Consider the following 17,916-nt stretch of genomic DNA (forward strand, 5'->3'; position numbering starts at 1 on the left):
TTGCAAATCGAAATTTATGTCACTTTTGCCAAGGGGAATTTATGGCCTGCTTTTAGTCAGAAAGGGGGAGGCAGAGAGTTTTTTCCTGTCTGCTGCTTCTCAAGTACCTCCAGCACAAAATGATCCCTTCCCCTGCCCAGAAATGATCAAAATGATCCTGATGCCAAGGAGGCATGTTTTGAGATGGCTATTCTGAGCCCTTTCAGTTACAGCAGTGACCAGGCCAACCATAACTTTTTCCTTGTAGATCTTACATGATGGTAAAAGACAAAAAACAAACAAGTCAGACAAAATCACAAAACAACCGCATGTTACGTAATAAGTCCCGTGAATGAAACAAGTCTGATGTGATAGAGATGATTGGGGGTGGGAGGTAGAAAGGGTTTGTGTGGGGGTGGAGGGCACAGAATTTGATAGCTGGAGGATGTCACGGAGGCCTCTCTAACCAGAGACATTAAATGTACGCCCACAGGGCAAGCAGGAGCCATCCTTGCCAAGATTTGAGGTTAAAAATGTTCCAGGCAGGAAGGGCAGCAAATGCAAAGGCCCCAAGGCTGGAGTGAACTTGGCCAGTTGAAACAACAGAAAGGCCTGAGGACAGGGAGGAGAGCGTGGGAATAAGAGACTGCGTGGATTGTTATTCTGGGTGCAAATGCAAAGGTAAGACCATAGCTAGTTAGAAGTTTGTTTTCTATTTCCCGCGAATACCTTTACTAATGAAATACAGTTCTAAGATTCCAGCTATTATTAACTCATTTAAGAAATTTACCTTTATTGGCTCGGCGCCTGTAGCTCAGCGGCTAAGGGCACCAGCCACATGCACTGGAGCTGGTGGGTTCGAATCCAGCCTGGGCCTGCCAAACAACAATGACAACTACAACCAAAAAAGTAGCCAGGCATTGTGGCGGGTGCCTGTAGTCCCAGCTACTTGGGAGGTTGAGGCAAGAGAATCACTTAAGCCCAAGAGTTGGAGTTTGCTGTGAGCTGTGATCGCGGGCAACATAGTGAGACTCTTGTCTCGAAAAAAAAAAAGAAAGAAAGAAATTTACCTTTTCCCAGATAATTTATACAAAAATATTTGCCCAGTGCCTGTGATGTGGAAGCCCTTGGCTCAGAGCTGTGAGGTGAGTGGTGGACGCACAGAGGAATAAGATGAGGGCTTACCCTCCTCTAAACCCCGGTCCAGCAAAGGAGGTGACACTCAACTGCCATAGTGGTGACACCTGACCTTTGTTTAGACAGCGGTTCTCAACCTGTGGGTCACGACCCCTTTGGGGGTCTCCTGCCTATCAGATATTTACATTACGATCCATAACAGTAGCAAAATTACAGTTATGAAGTCGCAACGAAAATAATTTTATGGTTGGGGGTCACCACAACATGAGGACCTGTATTAAAGGGTCGCGGCATTAGGAAGGTTGGGAAGCACTGGTTTAGACCATGCTTAATAAACGTGCCCAGCATTCCTGCTCAGTTAGATTACAGTGTTTGCATTTGTTAGGTAAGGTCCCTGCTGTTGTTGTTTCCCACATCCAGGAGGGGAGCCCTATACCCTTACATTACCCATTAGGTGGGAGCACACCAATTCCCCTCCTTCCTTTCCTGTCTCCCTTCCCCTTTCCCCCTCCCTCTCTCCCCAGCTTGAATTGAATCGTGTTTTTCTCTTATGTGGGCATTGTATTAGTTCCTCTACTGGCTTCATATTCGTGCAGAGTACACTGGATATTTGCTTCTCCATTCTTGTGATACTTTACTAAGAAGAATGTGTTTAACTCCATCTGGGTTAATACAAACGATGTAAAGTTGCCATCTTTTTTATGGCTGAGTAGTATTCCCTGGTGTACATATACCATAGCTTGTTAATCCATTCCTGGGTTGGTGGGCATTGAGGTTGTTTCCACATCTCTGTAAACTGAGCTGTAATAAACAATCTAGTGCAAATGTCCTTATGATAAAATTGTTTTTTTTCGTCTGAGTAGATGCCTAGTAGTGGGATTGTGGGGTCAAATGGGAGATCTAATTGAAGTTCTTTGAGGATTAGCCATACTTCTTTCCTAAGAGGCTGTATTAGGTTGCAGTCCCACCAATGTGTAAAAGTGTTCCCCTCTCTCCACATCCGTGCCAGCATCTGCAGCTTTGGGACTTTGTGATGTACCCTGTTTAGTATTATACCCGCATTCAGTGTCACTGGTCACAATAGTCCCCCCAGAGGCAGGGGATTGGCCAATTAGCCTTTGGAAAAGATTCTCTACCCAGGAGGAGAATTGGTTGCAGAGGGTCAGGGCAGGGTGGAAGGTCAAGGCAGGGCAGAGGGGAGGCCCCAGGGCCAGATGAAAGACTTGGGTTGGGATTTGATGGAGGCAGTGGAATCGGAGAAAAGTGGGACTGCTGGCAGATTGTATGCATAGGGTGAGGGAAAGAGAGGAATCAAGGGTGTCTTCCAGATTCTTCTTTTGAGTACCTGGGTGGGCCATGGTGTCATGAGGCAAGATGGTCAATAGGGAGTGCAGAGCATGATTTTTGGAGGAACCAAGTATTTGGTTTGGGTTCACATTGAGAGGCTGTTTATAAGTGAGAACCAGGGCTGGAGATTTAGGCTTGGGTTTTGTTAGCATATAGAAAGGACAGGTGAGTCCACCCCGAGGGAGAATGTGGAGGAGGCCCTGGGAACCTACATTTGCAGCTGGGTCTGAAGGACGATGACCCAGGAGAGGAGCCAGAGAAGGGGCAGCCTGGGAGCTGGGAGGACGGAGGGTGGAAGGGGCAGAGCTAACCACTTGGGGAAGATTCATCCCTGGAATCCTCCCAATAAGTCTTTGAGGTGCAGGTGCTACTGTGATGGTTACTTTACAGAAGGGGAGAGAGGCAGAGAAGAGAGCTGACGCGCGAGCCAGCCATGCACGGCTGCCTGGGGAGTGAGGAGCCACAGCAAGGAGGCAGGCCAGCTGCTCCACCCAGGACGTGCCCATCTTGCAGAGGAGGACGGCAAAGCTCGTGTTTAATTTGTTTTCATTTGCCTACCCTTGCATTCCTCTCCTTCCACACTTATTTATTGAGCTCCTGCTGGGTGCTGAGATGTGTAAGATAGGGTGACCCTTGGTCTGGTGGGAGAGGCAGATGTGTAGGATGGCAGGGTGCTGACCCGGGTGGAGGGGCTCAGAAGAGGCTTCCCGGGGGAGTGTCTAAACAGGCAGGGGAACAGTTGGCTAGGTCAGGAGGGGACACCTCCCAGTCATGGCAGAGGCTGGCGATGAGGGAGTAGTAGGGCTATGTCAGGGAGGGCGTGGTGGGGGTGCTGTGGAAGGGCTCTGTCTATCCCACTAGGAGCTTACACTTTATCTCAAGAGCTACGGACAGCTGTTTAAGTGTTTCAAACCAGGGAGTGACACATCTGAACTTTTCGTTCTTGGTAGAGAATGATTAGAAGGGACAGGAGACACCTTTCGAGGCTATTAACAGGCTCTCTGATTCCTGTGTCACTCTCTGAACCCTATTGTTTCCTTTGTGCTTCCCCAATTCTGTTCCTTTCTTTTTTCCAAAAAGATTTCTGAGTCAGAGAGGTTAAGCAACTTGCCTGAGACCACACAGCATTAACTGAGTGTCCAGCCTGGGACTGGTCTCTTAGGAGAAACATCCAGTCTCAGGGGTGGAAACAGGTGGTAAGTAACCTTGCGGGGGAGAAGGGGGCTCAGTGGAGGCTCAAGTGGGAGCTCACCACTTATAGGTCCCCTTGTAGCTTTTAGCATTGCCCTTTTGCAGTCTCAGAGACCAGTTTGTGCTTCTGGGTAGGAGGAGCTGCTGGGACTAGGGTCTTCCCAGACCTTCATGAGTTGCTTAAGCAGTTTCCTAGGCATTTGCTTCCTCTGGGGCTGGGGCAGGATTCAATTAGGTAGAAGAGGCCAGTGAGGGAGGCAGTCCCTGCTGGGAAGGGTGGATGTCAGGCAGAGGCCTTATTCTTGGGGGCCAAGAGAAATGGGGAGCAGTCTCCAGAACCCTGCCCTATGATTCACTTTGGGCAGATGTCTCTCCTCTCTGGAGACTTGGTTACCTTGTCTGTAAAGCAGAGATAATATTAAATGTGATCTATAGAATTGATAGAAATCTCTAGAAATAATAACTGAGGACCTAGGTGTGCCAAGCACGAGGCGTCATCTTGTTTTAGTTCTTTGTGGCAGTCTTGCGAGGTATGTATGGTTATTATCGTCATTTTATAGATGATGCAGCTGAGGAACAGAGAGGGTAAGCAGTTTGCCCAAAGTCACACAGCCGGGGAATGGTGGCACTTGAACCTTTGTCCATCTGACTCTGGAGCCCTTCACTGAAATCCCTCTGGTCCCTGTCAAACTTTGTTCAGCTGAGCATGAGTCCCTTCCTTTGACAAATTACCTGATAGAGTCTTGTGGGGCTCCAGCATGCTGCCCACCCGACTTTGGGACACCCTGTTCTAGACAACCTTAAGTTTTATCATGCAGTCTTGGTGCTCCAGTGGGCCTCAGCACCTGGCCTGCCTCCAAGTTTCTTTATCTGGATCGTGATTTAAGCCAAATCTAAAATTACAGCACTTCTTAGTGCCTTTCACATGTCGAGTATTGTTTATCTGCAGGATGGAGATTCCTACCGGGATTCTTCCATTGTCCTTTGACCACTGAACACTCCCTCACCCCAAGCACCTATTAGCATATTTCAGGACATGAATGTGCCCCCAAATATACAAATTGAGAACATTGTTGTCAGTGGTTTCTTGTAACTGTTTAAACTTTCAAACATAGGCACCGTGGCTGAATAGTTTCAGGGACATCCATACTGAGCTGTGACAATCACACCCATCTGAAGTCAGCAGAACCCTAACCTCCTGTCTGGCCTGTTTTTGCTTTTTTTTTCTGATGCCCTCTCCTCCCTGGAGTACCCATTGGTTTATTGGCAGGAGCCTTCCTGGGAGGAAGGTCAGGCTTCTGCAATTGGAGCCACCATGCCTTCCTGAGATGTCCAAGGCTGCTGCCCTGTGAATGCTCTTCCTAGGGACCCTGGCTCACCTGGGAGCAAGTCTGGAGGCAGGAATGATGGTGAGGGAGGAGCAAAGCCTCTCAGTCAGGCCAGGGCAGCCTAGGGGTATGGGGTGAGCCTGGGGCACAGGTACCTGACTTCCAGCCTGGCTCTGGGCTTGGCTCTTTTATGACCTTGGTCCAGGCACAGCCCTCTCTGGTCCTCAATGTCCTCATCTGCAAAATGAGGGCCTGGAATTAGCAATTTGTGGGTTCTCTTTAGGGCGAATGTTCTGTGAACAAAGTAATAGAGGAGAAGGTACATTTGGTACCTTTTGGCCTCCCTCTGGTCGGCTGGATTTCTTGGAGTCCTCCAAGACTGTTCCTGCTGGGAAATTTCCTCTCTTGTAAACCTAGGTGTGTGTGAAGGTGTGGGTGCAAGCAGCCGGTCTGAGTGGACCACTGGGGCCAGTAATGCTTGTACATGAGCGTGTGCCAGGATCACCCAGTCAGCCTGCTGAGAGTGCAGGTTCTCAGGCCTTCCCCTAAGAGACTCTAATTTGGTATTATGTGGTATAGTTTGGTATCAGGACCTTAGCATTTGCACTTGTTTATTTATTTTGTAAGTTTATTTTTCATTTGTATGTTTCCTGGGGTACAAGAGCAGTTTTGCTGCGTCGATGCATTGCACTGTGGTGAAACCAGGGCCTTCAGTGCACCCACCATTGTACCCTCCAAGCAGCTGCATTTAGGAAGAGCCTCCCCTTCCACTCAGGTGATTCAAGTACCTACTGAAGTCAGTAATTCAAGGGCCACACTTTGAAAAAGGCTGTTGGACTTACTTTGGTGACAGCTCTGTGCAAGATGACCTGCCTGTAGCTCCTCTTCTCCTCAAGCTGGTGTGGCCCAAGCCTGGCTTATTACTGAAATTGTCAGAAAGTTTTTGAACAAAATAGGAATTCTTGAGCATCACCCTTAGAGACTCTGAACCAGCAGATCTTGGCTGGGACCCCGGAATCTTCATATTTAAAAAGCTCCCCAGGTCTCTTGTTAATCTTTGTCATTTTACAAGTATTTATTGAGGCCATTGATGGAGAGGGGGTGGGCCCAGGGGAGGGCATTGAGAACGTAACCGTAAGGCAAGATGCTGTCTTAGACAGGATGTCACCTGCTCTACAGCCTGACGAAGTGATTAGGTTAGGATGCTCGGCAAGGTTGGGGAAAGATGTATCTAGAAAATGGTTAGGTCAGACTGAATACCTGGGGCAAAGCTGGCGTACCTGGATAGCTGAGCTTCAACAAATTCCAGACGGAAGTAGACCCCCAAGCACAGAGTCCTCTGGCCACTACTTAGTGGGCTCCTATCATTTGTTCATTTACTTATTCATTTATCCACCCATCCTCTGTTCCACCCACCCATCCATCCATTTGTTTATTTATTTATTTTTCGAGACAGTGTCTCACTATGTTGCCCTTGGTAGAGTGCTGTGGCGACACAGCTCACAGCAACCTCGAACTCTTGGGCTTAAACAATTCTCTTGCTTCAGCCTCCTGAGTAGCTGGGACTACAGGTGCCCGCAACAATGCCCCACTATTTTTTGGTTGTAGTTGTTTAGCTGGCCTGGGCTGGGTTCAAACCTGCCACCCTTGGTGTATGTGACTGGTGTTGTAACCACTGTGCTACAGGTGCTGAGCCCATGCATCAGTTTATAGACCCATCTACCCATCCACCCATCTCTCCATCCACCCACAGACCCACTTGCCTATCCATCCATCTCTCCATCCACTCACGGGCCCACCCACGGGCCCACCACCTATCTATCCATCCCCTCATCCACCCATCATTTCTTGAAGCTCTTCGGTGTGCTGAGGACTGCTCTGTGTACGGGAAATGAAAGGCATTATTCTTGCCATCAAGGATCTTACAGTCTAATGGGGAATCAGAAAACTAAGCAAATGATTCCAGCTCAGAGGTGTCCAGAGGGGCACGGCACATCTCCCAGTGGTCATGATGGAAGACTTTCCAGAGTTTTGGGGATGAGTAGGAGAGCTGTCACTTTAGAGCAGTCCTGGCACATGGCAAGCATCTGACATTTGGCAGATGAAATGTGGGGCTTTGGAGGCAGCTGAGCCATGGTGTCTACTGGTCAGGTGCTCATTAGTTCTAGAGCCAGAAGACACGGTTCGAATTCCATTCTTGCCTCTGACTAGTTGTAGAGACCTTGGCAAGCTGATTTAGTGTTGCGAGCCTAGCTTTCTCATCTGTGAAATGGGGATTGATACTCCAAAGGGCTCCTGGGAGGAGTCACTCAGTCTGATGGTTCATTCTCTATGTTGGGCATATTATTGAGGCCAAAAAACTCTCTAAAGGCAGAGTGAAATGTTCATTTGCTGAGGGTGGCAGGAATGGCTGTCCCTAGAGGAGTGCAGTCTGTGGGGTCTGTAGTGTTGCCTCTTGGCCCCAGACTCTCTCAGGTGCCCTCACTGTTCTGGGGTCCTCTGGAAGGAACTTTCATGTGACTGGAGCTCAGGGGCCTGCAGGGAAGGGTGCTACAGGGGTTCAGGGTTGGTTGGTGCCCTTTAGTCTGCAGGGCCCTTCCTCCAGGGCCCTATCCTCCTTTTCATACCTGCCCTGGACTTAGCACCCTGTCCCTCTCACGTCATGTTCCTGCTTGATTTGAATTCTCAGGGCTGCTGACTAAGGCATGCCTGATGCCCTGCAAGATTTGGGTCACAAGTAAGTAAATATTAACCCACAAATATAGCTCTGAATGCAAACATGTTTGGGCTGGATGCCTGGAGGACTGCCAGGTTCTGGGCCCTGACTCCAGCTGATGACAAGGACAAGCTGGCACCCTCCAGGGGAAGAATGGGCACCTGCTCCATGCTGGGTGATGGCACTGGATTCCAGCACTGTCCAGTTGCCAGGAATGTTATATCTGCTCTGCAGCAGAGCAGGAAACTGAGGCATAGAGAGGGCAGGAGGCCAGCTCAGGCTCACACAGTCAGTGTGTGTGTGGGTGGGGGTGGGTGTGGGTAGAAGTGTGATTGGAACCTGACAGTGTCTCCCTGCAAAGTTCATGCTCTTTCCACCTGGTCCCTATCCATCTCCTTGGTCTGTTAGGGCCACAGCCCGATGCTGGATGTGTCAGAGGTATCTGAATTTTGTCACTGCTCTGCTGTGAAGTGGGGCCAGGCTGGTTTGGGGTCCCTGGAAGTCAGGAACCAGCCCAGGACATCACAGTGCAGTGATGCATTAGGCTCTTCTGAGTCCTGGGCTGGGATTTGGGAGTGGCCACCTGGCCAGCCAGATAAGCCTCTTGCTCTGGGGGCTGGCATATGACAAGACTGAGGACACAGGTGTGGGGACTTCAGGACTTGGCTCAGGTCTTTTGAATCCCGAGTCTCATCAGGTATGTGATGTTGGGCAGGTGACTCTGCATTGCTTGGCCCCTGGGGGGTCCCACTGAGAGATGGGAATGACAAGCCCCACTGCAGGGAGCACTGGGTGATGGTATGAGACAGTGTCTCAGGGCTCCCAGCGCATAGTAGGTTCTCAGTCCATGGGCTTTCCCTGCCCAGGCCCTGAGAGCGGCCAGCAGGTCTGAGAGGTGAGGCTGCTTTCCCGGGGACTGCTGGAAGCCCAGGAGCAGCTGGGCTGTTCTGTAGGCAGCTGGAGACACAGCAGGGAGGGGTGTTGGCTCCACAATGGGGGCACCAGGAGGTGGGGGCAAGCTTGGCTGGAAAGAGAGGGAGATGTCGGTTTTTACCTAGCCCTGCCTCTGGCGGCCTTGTACTCAGAGGCAGCCCTGACCAGGTTCTCTGCAGTTCTCAGAGTGCCTTCCTCTCTCCTGTATCACAGAGGGAAAATCAGAACCCCCGAGTGCAGAAGTGACTTGCCCAACCTTGCTGGTGGCTGAGCAGGCTGACCCCCAGCCCGAGGCCCACTCGACACTGATGCTACACCAACAGTTCCCTTGGGGCTGTTGGGCTCCCTGGGCTCTCTGGCCTGTGCTGGAGCCACCTCTAAAGGGACTATTCTGGGGCATATGACTCACAAGGATGACCCTTCCTCTGCCAGGGCACTTTTTATTTTCCATTCTGGTACTTTTCCCTAATACGGTCTCTTGTGGCTCTCACCTCTCCTTTCTTGGGGCCTGGATGGGTGGCACATTTGCCTTGGGAAGTCTGTCCTGGAAGAGGTCCTGCCGGCTGCTTAATCAGGAAGGTTCCAAGGGAGGCAAACACAAGCGTTGGAGCTGCACAGACCGCGGCCGTAGGTTGGCTGGCTTGCTCCCTAGCTGCATGAGCTTAGGCAAGTCTCTTTGCCTTTCTGAGCCTCAGTTTCTTATTCAATTTAAGCCAACCAGCATTTATTGAAGACCTATTAGGTACCAGATGCGGTGTTAGAAATTGCAGGTAGTGGGTGGTGCCTGTGGCTTAAGGAGAAATTGCAGGCAGAGCAGCAAACTGATGGAGTCAGCCACTGTCCTCTGGGAGCCTTGAGACTGAGTAGGGCGTCAGATGGGGACCTGGCTCTCCCCTTCTTAGTATTGTGAGGATCACATGAAATAACACATGAATCATGGTTCCTAGTTTAGTAGAGATTCAGAAGTAATCATAAGTCTATTGCTATACCTCCCTGAATGTGCCCGATCTCATCTGACTATGGAAGATAAGCCAGGTTGGGTCTGGTTAGTATGGAGGTGGGAGACCACCTTGACATACTAGGTGCTATGGACTTTAAAAAGAAAAGAAAATGATGGTGAGTGTTCATTTTATTCCCAGCCAGTGAGAGTTGTAGTTGGGATTTTGGGTGAATTATTGTCACTTTGAATTCACACGTGTTAGCAGGAAAGTATGGAGGCTGCTTTTGGAGGGACGGTGTTGATTTTCAATACATTAGCAATGTGCTCTTCTGTGGTTGTAAGTTGAGGCTGCCACATTCCCATGTGTGCCCAGACCTTGCAATGATGAAATGCAGTCCAGGTGGTGCCCTGTCCCAGCATTGATTACTCCCTGGCACATAGTGGGTACCCGAGAGGTGTTTCTTGAACTAATAAGGACGGCGGCAGCCTGGGACACATCCTGGAAGCATGATTGATGTGGGGAGGGAGGGGTCTTGGGGCCATGGCAGGTGGCCATGGACCCTCTGACCAGGGCCACAGAGGCCCTAGGGAGGGAGGGGCAGCTGGGGAGTGTGGCCTGCGCAGGAGGAGAAGTCTTGCTCTGAGAAACTGGAGGAGGAGGTTAAGGCTGCGGTGGTGGCAGGGCTTGCGGGAGAGGAAGATTTATCTCTATTTATCAGACCCTTCTCCTGAGTGATGTAAATCTTCTGCTGAAGGAGGAGCTCCAGTGTGAGGGTATGGGGTGACTCAGGCTTGGGGTGAGTGTGATCTGTGGAGCACCTGCCTCTTGGTGCCAGGCACGCTCCACTGGGGCCGAGAGCCTTTTCCTTTCCCGTTCACTGATGTATCTTAAGTACTCCGAACAGGACTTGGCTCATGCAGGTGCTTAATAAATATTGCTTGAAGGAAGGAATGAATGAGTTTATTATTATTTTTTTTTTTTGTAGAGACAGAGTCTCACCTGATTGCCCTTGGTAGAGTGCTGTGGCGTCACACAGCTCACAGCAACCTCCAAATCCTTGGGCTTAGGCGATTCTCTTGCCTCAGCCTCCCAAGTAGCTGGGACTACAGGCACCAGCCACAAGGCCCAGCTATTTTTTTTGTTGCAGTTTGGCCAGGGCTGGGTTTGAACCCGCCACCCTCGGCATATGGGGCCAGCGCCCTACCCGCTGAGCCACAGATTTACCTGGTTCTCAGGAGCGTCATTATACCCAGTTTGCAGATGAATAAACCAAGGCTTAGAGAGATTAAGTTGGGCATTTGCTAGGCTGTAGAGCCAAAATTTGGAGTCCACACTGCCTGATTTCGGAGCCCATGCTCTGATCCACCCTTCTGGTAGGATCCTCGAGGAGGAATTCTTGCTGTGGCTGACAGTTTGGTTTTTAGCCTCATGAAGATCCTTCCCTTGGCTGAGAGTGACTGATTGTGGGAAGATACAGCACGCTTGGCTCAGATGCAACTGCTGGGTCAGCGCTGTGAATGACAGCCCATAGCTGCTGCCATCAGCTGCCACTCGGATCACCTTTCAAGGAGCCAGTTAGGAGGGGGATTGATATTGCTAGACCTAGCTAGATTGCTAGATCTATTGCTAGATCCCCCTGGAAGGGGGTCCTTCCAGGCTTGGTCTACATCATCCTCTTCCTCAGCTGCAGCATGGGTGGGTGGTGAGGGCAGGATGCTGGCTCAGGCAGTGGTGCATTAATGGGACAGTGGCTAAATTGGCCAGGGTGAGTCCCAGGTGTTCATGGGAACGTGTTCCTGTCTTTGGCCCCCAGCTGGCTCTGGACCACAACTCAGAGTGAGACTTGTGTTGCATTCACCCGTTCCAGGGACCTAGGGCTGGGACCTGGATAGATTGTTGGGGAAGGGGGGGAAGGGGGAGACTGCATTCAGAGGCCCTGACGGGGGCCCAGGGCAACTGGGCTGGAGCACTTTGTTTGGTAGTTCCCTGATGGGCTGCCCTGTGGGGCCTGTTCTACCAGCTTCCGTGGATGAGGTCCTCATGGTCGCTTGAGTGTTTCCCAGGCAGCACAGGCGCTCAGCTGATTGGTGGCCAGTTAGTGACTTACATTTGAAGATACAAATACTGTAGCTCAAAGCACAGGTTCTGCAGCTAAGTGACCTGGGTTCAAATCCCAGCTGGCCCATTTATTGTCTGTGTGACCTTGAGCAATTCTCTTAACCTCTCTGTGTCTCTGTTTCCTAATCTGTAAAATGCAGATGATAGTAGCAGCCTTTTTCAGTAGCAGCCCTGAAAAAGACTGCAGAACTCTGTCAGAGAGTTCTCGGAAGGATTGAAGTAATTATAGGAATACAGGGCTGAGATAACATGGGGCACTTGGCAAGCAATTGGTACATGCAACTGCTGTACTGATTGTACTAGGTGTTATGATATTGATTTTGGCACTTATTTTTCAGTGATAGCAGCAGCCCAATGAGCCGTTGCCTTTCTTCTGTGTCCAGTGACTGGGACTGATTTCCACTCAATCAGCACCTGGGTTAGGTCTCTGGAGGGGTGAGGAGCAAAGGTAGCATCTGGCCACTTGACTCCCATCAGGAGCCCCCATCCAACTGGGCTGCCAAAAGAAAATACCACAAACTCATAAGCAGCAAACATTTATCCTTCACAGTTCTGGTGCCTGTGAAGTCCAAGGTCAAGGCGCCAGCAGACTTGGTATCTGGTGTAGGCCTGTTCCTTATAGATGGAGTCTTCTCATTATTGCTTCACATGGTGAAAGGGACAAGCTAGCTCTCTGCAGCCTTGTTTAGAAGGGCACTAATCCCATTGACAAGGGCTCCACCCTCATAAGCTAATCACCTCCCCAGGACCCCACTTCCTTATCCATCACGTTGGGGGTGAAGTTTCAACCTATGAATTTTGAGGTTACACAAACTTTCAGACATGCCAGCCCCCATTTCTACCCCTTTCCCTCCCTCTTTCTTCTTCACATTTGCTTATTGCTGCTGAGTGCTAGGCATTGCAGAGATGAACCTCCATGCTTTTGTTCCTTCTCTCATGGAAAATTAACTGACAGGCTGTGCCCACTTACCCCGTCTAGGTTCAGGGCTGTTCTCAGGAGTTCCTGCAGCCTCAGACCTCCCCCTTGGAAGCCCTGGTTGTGGTAGTTAGTATGTTTAATTCTCCATCTCCTGCTGGACATGGGGCTCCAGGGGTAGAGTCTGTGTCATCTTGTCCACCACATGACATCAGGGGATACTTGATGAATGTGTGTGGAGGGTTGAGCCATGTCTTAGGTGAGGCTCCGGGATGCAGAGGGGAGGAGAGCACAGCTCCTGCCCTCTGAGAACTCACAGTCTGGTTGTTTATTCATTAATTTAACTCAGGAGACATTTGCTAACCAGCTAATCAGTGCCAGAAACATTGCTGGATGCCGAGGGCACATCTTATGTGGCCCCCTGAAAAAGGCTGCAGTAATCTCCTTCTGTCCCCATGTTTTGTATTCCAGGTCCTGGGCCAGGTGGTAGAGACACAGAGGTAAGCCGGTTGTGGTCTCTGTCACCAGTCTGGTGGGGACATCCACAAAAAGAAGTAATACAGAATAGTGCAGTTTCTTTAGAGACTTGTATCCTGGTATTTATTTGCCATGGAAACCAGTGGCACCGGCCTTCGTCTTTGTATCCCCGTGACTAATAACGGTAACACTACCCCACATTAACAGGCCATTGTCTGCTTCTAGATCCTCAAAGGATTCCACCAGATGCCCCCAGATCTTGTCAAGGCCTTTGAGGACTCTCAACCTGGGCACTGTTGTCCTCTGGGCTTGGTCATTCTTGGTTGTAGGGGCTGTCCTGTGCACTGAGGGTGTTTGGCAGCAGCCTTGGCCTCTCTACCCACCAGATGTCAGTAGCATCCCCCTCCTCCCACCTGGTGTGGCAACCAAAATGTGTCTAGATTATGTTAAATGTCATCTGGGGGACAAAATAGCTTCTAGTTGAGAACCACTGCCTTAGATGGGTCAGTAAATCTGTAAGTTAATGAAATTTTAAAATCCAAGAGAGCTGCTCCCTCAGCCCCAACATCCCTATGTACTTTGGGGGCATAAGTGATCTGGTTTGGCATAAAATGCAAATATCTGCTGGGATGTGGAAGAGCCCTCAGAGGCCAGAGCAGTGATGCACCTTGCCCAGGCCACACAGAGGTGGAGGGTTAACTGGAGTAGAGTTGGAACGTTTGACTGTCCATTTGAGTCTCAGCCCATTATTCTCCCTCATCTGTGGTCAAGGGACCAGGGCTGTCTGGCTCATCAGTAAATCTCATTGCCTCAGATGGTGCCTATCACAAAGAGTGCTCTCTAACTATGTGCTGAATGATCAAGGAGAGGTTGTTGGAAGGCAGAGGGACCTGGAGAGATAGGGCTGGCTTTTCTGTCTCCCCCTTGAATGCTTTTGAACTTAAAAGTTCCTAGAGTGAGGGTGTGGGACCCAGGGACCCTGGTTCTAACATGGTAGGCATAGCAATGTGACACTATCACTCATGTCTTGGTTTACATCCTGATTGGGTGGTGTCCCTGTCCTCTGTCCCAAGGACCTGGCCATAGGACAGACCTGGGATGGACCTGGCAAAGGCTCAGTCTGGAAGCCAGTGTCCAGGAGGCCCTGGTGTACCCGCCTCCACCCAGTGTTTCTGAGCACTTTTTCTGTGTGCCGGCAGCATGTGAGAGGGAGCCCTTGACCCGGCCTTCCCAGGCTGCTGGTTTCTTTCTGCAGGGTACATGGGATGCTTCTGTGTCAGGTGGCAGCTGGGAACATGCTGGTGGGTCATTGTCAGTTTGCTGCCTGGAGGGGGCTTGCTGTCCCCAAGTTTAGCAGAGCATTTTTGAGGTTCAGCCAGGAGGTGGAAGCATCCCAAAAGTTCCCAGGGCCGGTTGTCCAGCCGGAGCACTCTGCCTAAAGGGGCTGTGTCTGCAGGTGGCTTGGAGCCAGCCCTCTTCTGACCCTACACATGCAGGGAATTGGAATGCCTCTTTGGCTGTCTGCACGGAGCTGGTCATTGCTGTTTTTTGCACCAACTAAGGCAACGCAGGCCTCGCTGTCTAGTTGTTGGATCTTGCCCTTCCTGACTTTGACCCTCCTCCTTGGAATCTTGACTTTAAAGAAGGCAGGAGGTAGGTAGGGGCTTTGGGGAGCTTATGTTGCCAAGTGTTTTCTCAGGGTCAGGCCATGCTGGTGGCTATCCCAGAGTACTGCAGTGGTCATCCCTTCCCCGCAGGGGGTGAGTACTGGGTAGTCAGGCACCATGGGAGGGGCTGCCTCTAAACCAGTGGTTCTCAACCTGCCTAATGCTGCGATGTATTTTCATTGTTACAAAGGGGTTGCGACCCACAGGTTGAGAACTGCTGCCCTAAACCTTGCTTTCACTGTCCCAGGAAGGTTCTGGAGGGCAGTGATGAGGGGTGGCTAGGACCCTTCAGCTCGAGCCTGGGATACTGCTCCTTCTTGGCCAGTGCCTACCACTTGTAGGCCTCTGCTGCCAGCCAGTGGGAGGAGTGGGTTGTTCATTCATTCAACAAATGTTTATTGAGCATGTACTGTGTTCCAGGTGCTCAGTGAGGCACTTTCTGTGAATTATTATCTAATTTAATCCTTAGAACAGCCCGATGCCCTGGAGATTCTTACAGGTGTCATGGGATGGAAGAAGAATCAGCGATCAGAGCAGTAAAAGACTATCTCCATGTCACAGCCAGGATCTTGGCAGGCTTGATCACAGAACTCACTATCCTAGAAACTATATCCAGGGCGTGATGAGGGCAGCAGGGGTGATCTGGGCCCCCAGGCACACCAGAGACAGCTTCAGAGGAGGAGCATCCTGGAGCTCAGTGGCAAGCGGCCGGGTCTGGTCTTCACCTGCAGGACTTAGGCAGGGGTGGGCTCGCAGCTCCTGGCACTCACCATGGCTTCAGTGCCAAGGCAGGAGGGAGAGTAGCAGGGAGTTTGGGACCAGGGTGTGGGCAGCATCTGAGTTCTCCAGTTCCCCATGATTTGTACTGCCGGGTCGGTCAGCACCAGTTTGGTTCTTGTTAAAACTCATAATGAACAAGGAGGAGAGTTGGGAACAGTTCCCTGGGTAGATTGGGAACAGTTCCCTGGTCCTGGATTTGTCTCCAGCTCAGGACAGGCAGGATTCAGGGCAAACCCCTGCCATAGTTGAAACCTCCCCTCTTGATCCCCAACACCTCCAGCCCAATTGCAAGGGAGTGGGATGGGGCCGTTGGCTTGATGGATCTGTCCAGTCTTGGAAATCAGACAGACTTTGAATCAAAGTGTGGATCTGCCTCTGATCAGCTTCTTGACTTTGGATAGATCTCTCTGCCTCTCTGAGCCTCAGTTTCCTCTACTGTAAAATGGGGCTGATCCTGACCTTGTGGGATGTCCCCAACCCCTTGTGGAGTCAGTGGAAGGATTAGAGGTGGCATTGGATCAGTGTGCAGGATCTACTCCTTTCCTCAGAGATCAGCTGGCCTGAATGCTAAGTGCTCTCACATCTGGCCTGAGTGCTAAGTGCTGGCAGCTTTGAGAGTTCAGCCAGAGCCATCCTGGGCTATGTGGCTAAGGGCCCTCTGGGTGTCCTGTGGCTCCACTCTGGCCTTGCATTTCAGAAGACCTCAGATACTACTGGCTGCCTCGCCCTGTCTTGGTTTGGGGGAGAGAGTGTGCTGAGCTATTTTAGCTCCGAGTTTTGTGAAGATTGTTTCCTGCCCAGAACTCCCTTGTGGGAACAGAATGGATGACCCCTCCTCCCTTTTGGAGCCAGAGCTTAGGTCTAAAGAGACAGATTGGTATCAGATTGGATGATGTGGGCTTTGAAAAGGAGGCCTAGCTTGCTCCCTGTGGTCTACCAGCCCTGGACACCAGTGCCCAGCCTTGCCCCATCCCTGCAGAGCTGAAAAGATGCCAAGGGCCCGCACTTGCCAGGTGGGAGAGGCTGGGGGCACATACCTGCCTGCCAGAAGCCACTGGGGGTGATAGCTATCGGGGCTCTCAGGTCCTTTTCCTTTCACCTGGTCACATGCTTCTGACTCACTAGAAGGAGAATGTGGTCTTTTTGGGAGTGAATTTTTAAAAATAGTCCAAGTCCTTCTCCCGCCCTGCCCCACCCCTCTTGTCTGGCGTTGAGCCCCAGACCTCTTTCCACACTGGCTTTGGGGAACCGCCCCTTATGCAGATTGGCAATGAATCTGTTTGTGAAGTCTGCCAGGGAGGAGCTGTCCTGGGCTCAGGCTGATTTCAGAAGGGAGGAGCATAATGCTGGGAGTAGGCGCCCACTGCCCTGGCCACCTTCTTCCCAGGGGCTGACAGGGGACCAGGGATCCCTTCATACATTTGGCAAGTGTGCCTTGGAGTTGGTTGTGTGCCTGGCCTGTGCCAGGCTGAGGGTAAGAGCAATGAGCAGCAATGATCATGACCTGCCTTTGTGGGGTTCACATTCTCATAGGCCACTGATAGAAACAAGTAACTAAAATACATGTCTGTGCACGTACAGTTGTGAAGTGTTAACTCCTGTGAAGTCAGGGGGCACAGGGAAAGAGCATGGTGGGCACGCCTATGGGCTGTCTGGAGAAGGCCTCTCTGATACCCCACCTTGGAGCAGAGCCCTGAGGGGGAGGGCGCCCCCATGTGGCTGTCTGGGGGAACAGCTGTCAGGAAGCAGGAATAACAAGCCCAAAGGCCCTGAAGCTGGAGTGTGCTTGGGGCGGTGAAGGAGCTGCGTGGTGGTGGGATGGGAGTGGATGGGGGGAAGATGTAGGACATGCAGTCAGGGCGGTCATGGGGGCTGTGACATGTGGAGCCCCAGAAGACGAGGAGAGGACTCTGGCCTCCTCTGACTGACATGGCAAAACATTCAGGGGTTCTGCTGTGTTGGGAACAAAGTGTGTGTGTGGCGGGGGCAAAGGTGGGAGCAGGGAGACCAGTCCAGGAAGAGATGGTATGGTTTGGGTCTGGGCAGTAGCTGTGGGGATGTACTTTGAAGGTGGAGCTGATAGCGTTTGCTGACAGATGGGATGTGGGTGTAAGAGACAGGTGCAAGGATGACTCCAAGGGTTTGGCCCAAGCATCTGGCAGAATGGAGCTGCCAGCGGGGAGGGAAAGCTGGAAGGGATGGGGTCTGTTTGTTTGGGCAGGAGTGGTGATCAGGAGTCTACGCAGATGGTTAAGATTGAAATGCCTGATTGATCATGGCGTGAAAGTGCAAAGCAGACTGCTGGGCAGGGGCTTCCCCAAGTTGGTGGCATGAGGACCCTGGAGGTGAGTCCATTGCCCAGGGTGGAGCCAGGTGGAAGAGGTGC

At 51.2% G+C, this 17,916-nt stretch overlaps 1 protein-coding gene across 10 annotated transcripts in view; it reads left to right on the forward strand.

Annotated features, from left to right (window-relative positions):
* ARHGEF10L (Rho guanine nucleotide exchange factor 10 like) overlaps positions 1 to 17,916 on the forward strand; it is a 154,261-nt gene that overhangs the window by 24,363 nt on the left and 111,982 nt on the right. The window contains exon 1 of one of the 10 annotated variants that reach the window (XM_053575189.1): positions 607 to 660. The exons of 8 other annotated variants lie outside the window; for them this stretch is intronic. The gene's annotated coding sequence lies outside the window, so the exon portion shown is untranslated. Of the gene's footprint in view, positions 1 to 606; positions 661 to 9,226; positions 9,298 to 17,916 lie in introns of those variants that run through there. One more of the 10 variants, XM_053575187.1, reaches the window with a different exon arrangement.

This window comes from Nycticebus coucang, chromosome 22, assembly GCF_027406575.1.
Source record: "Nycticebus coucang isolate mNycCou1 chromosome 22, mNycCou1.pri, whole genome shotgun sequence".
Lineage (NCBI taxonomy): Eukaryota > Metazoa > Chordata > Mammalia > Primates > Lorisidae > Nycticebus > Nycticebus coucang.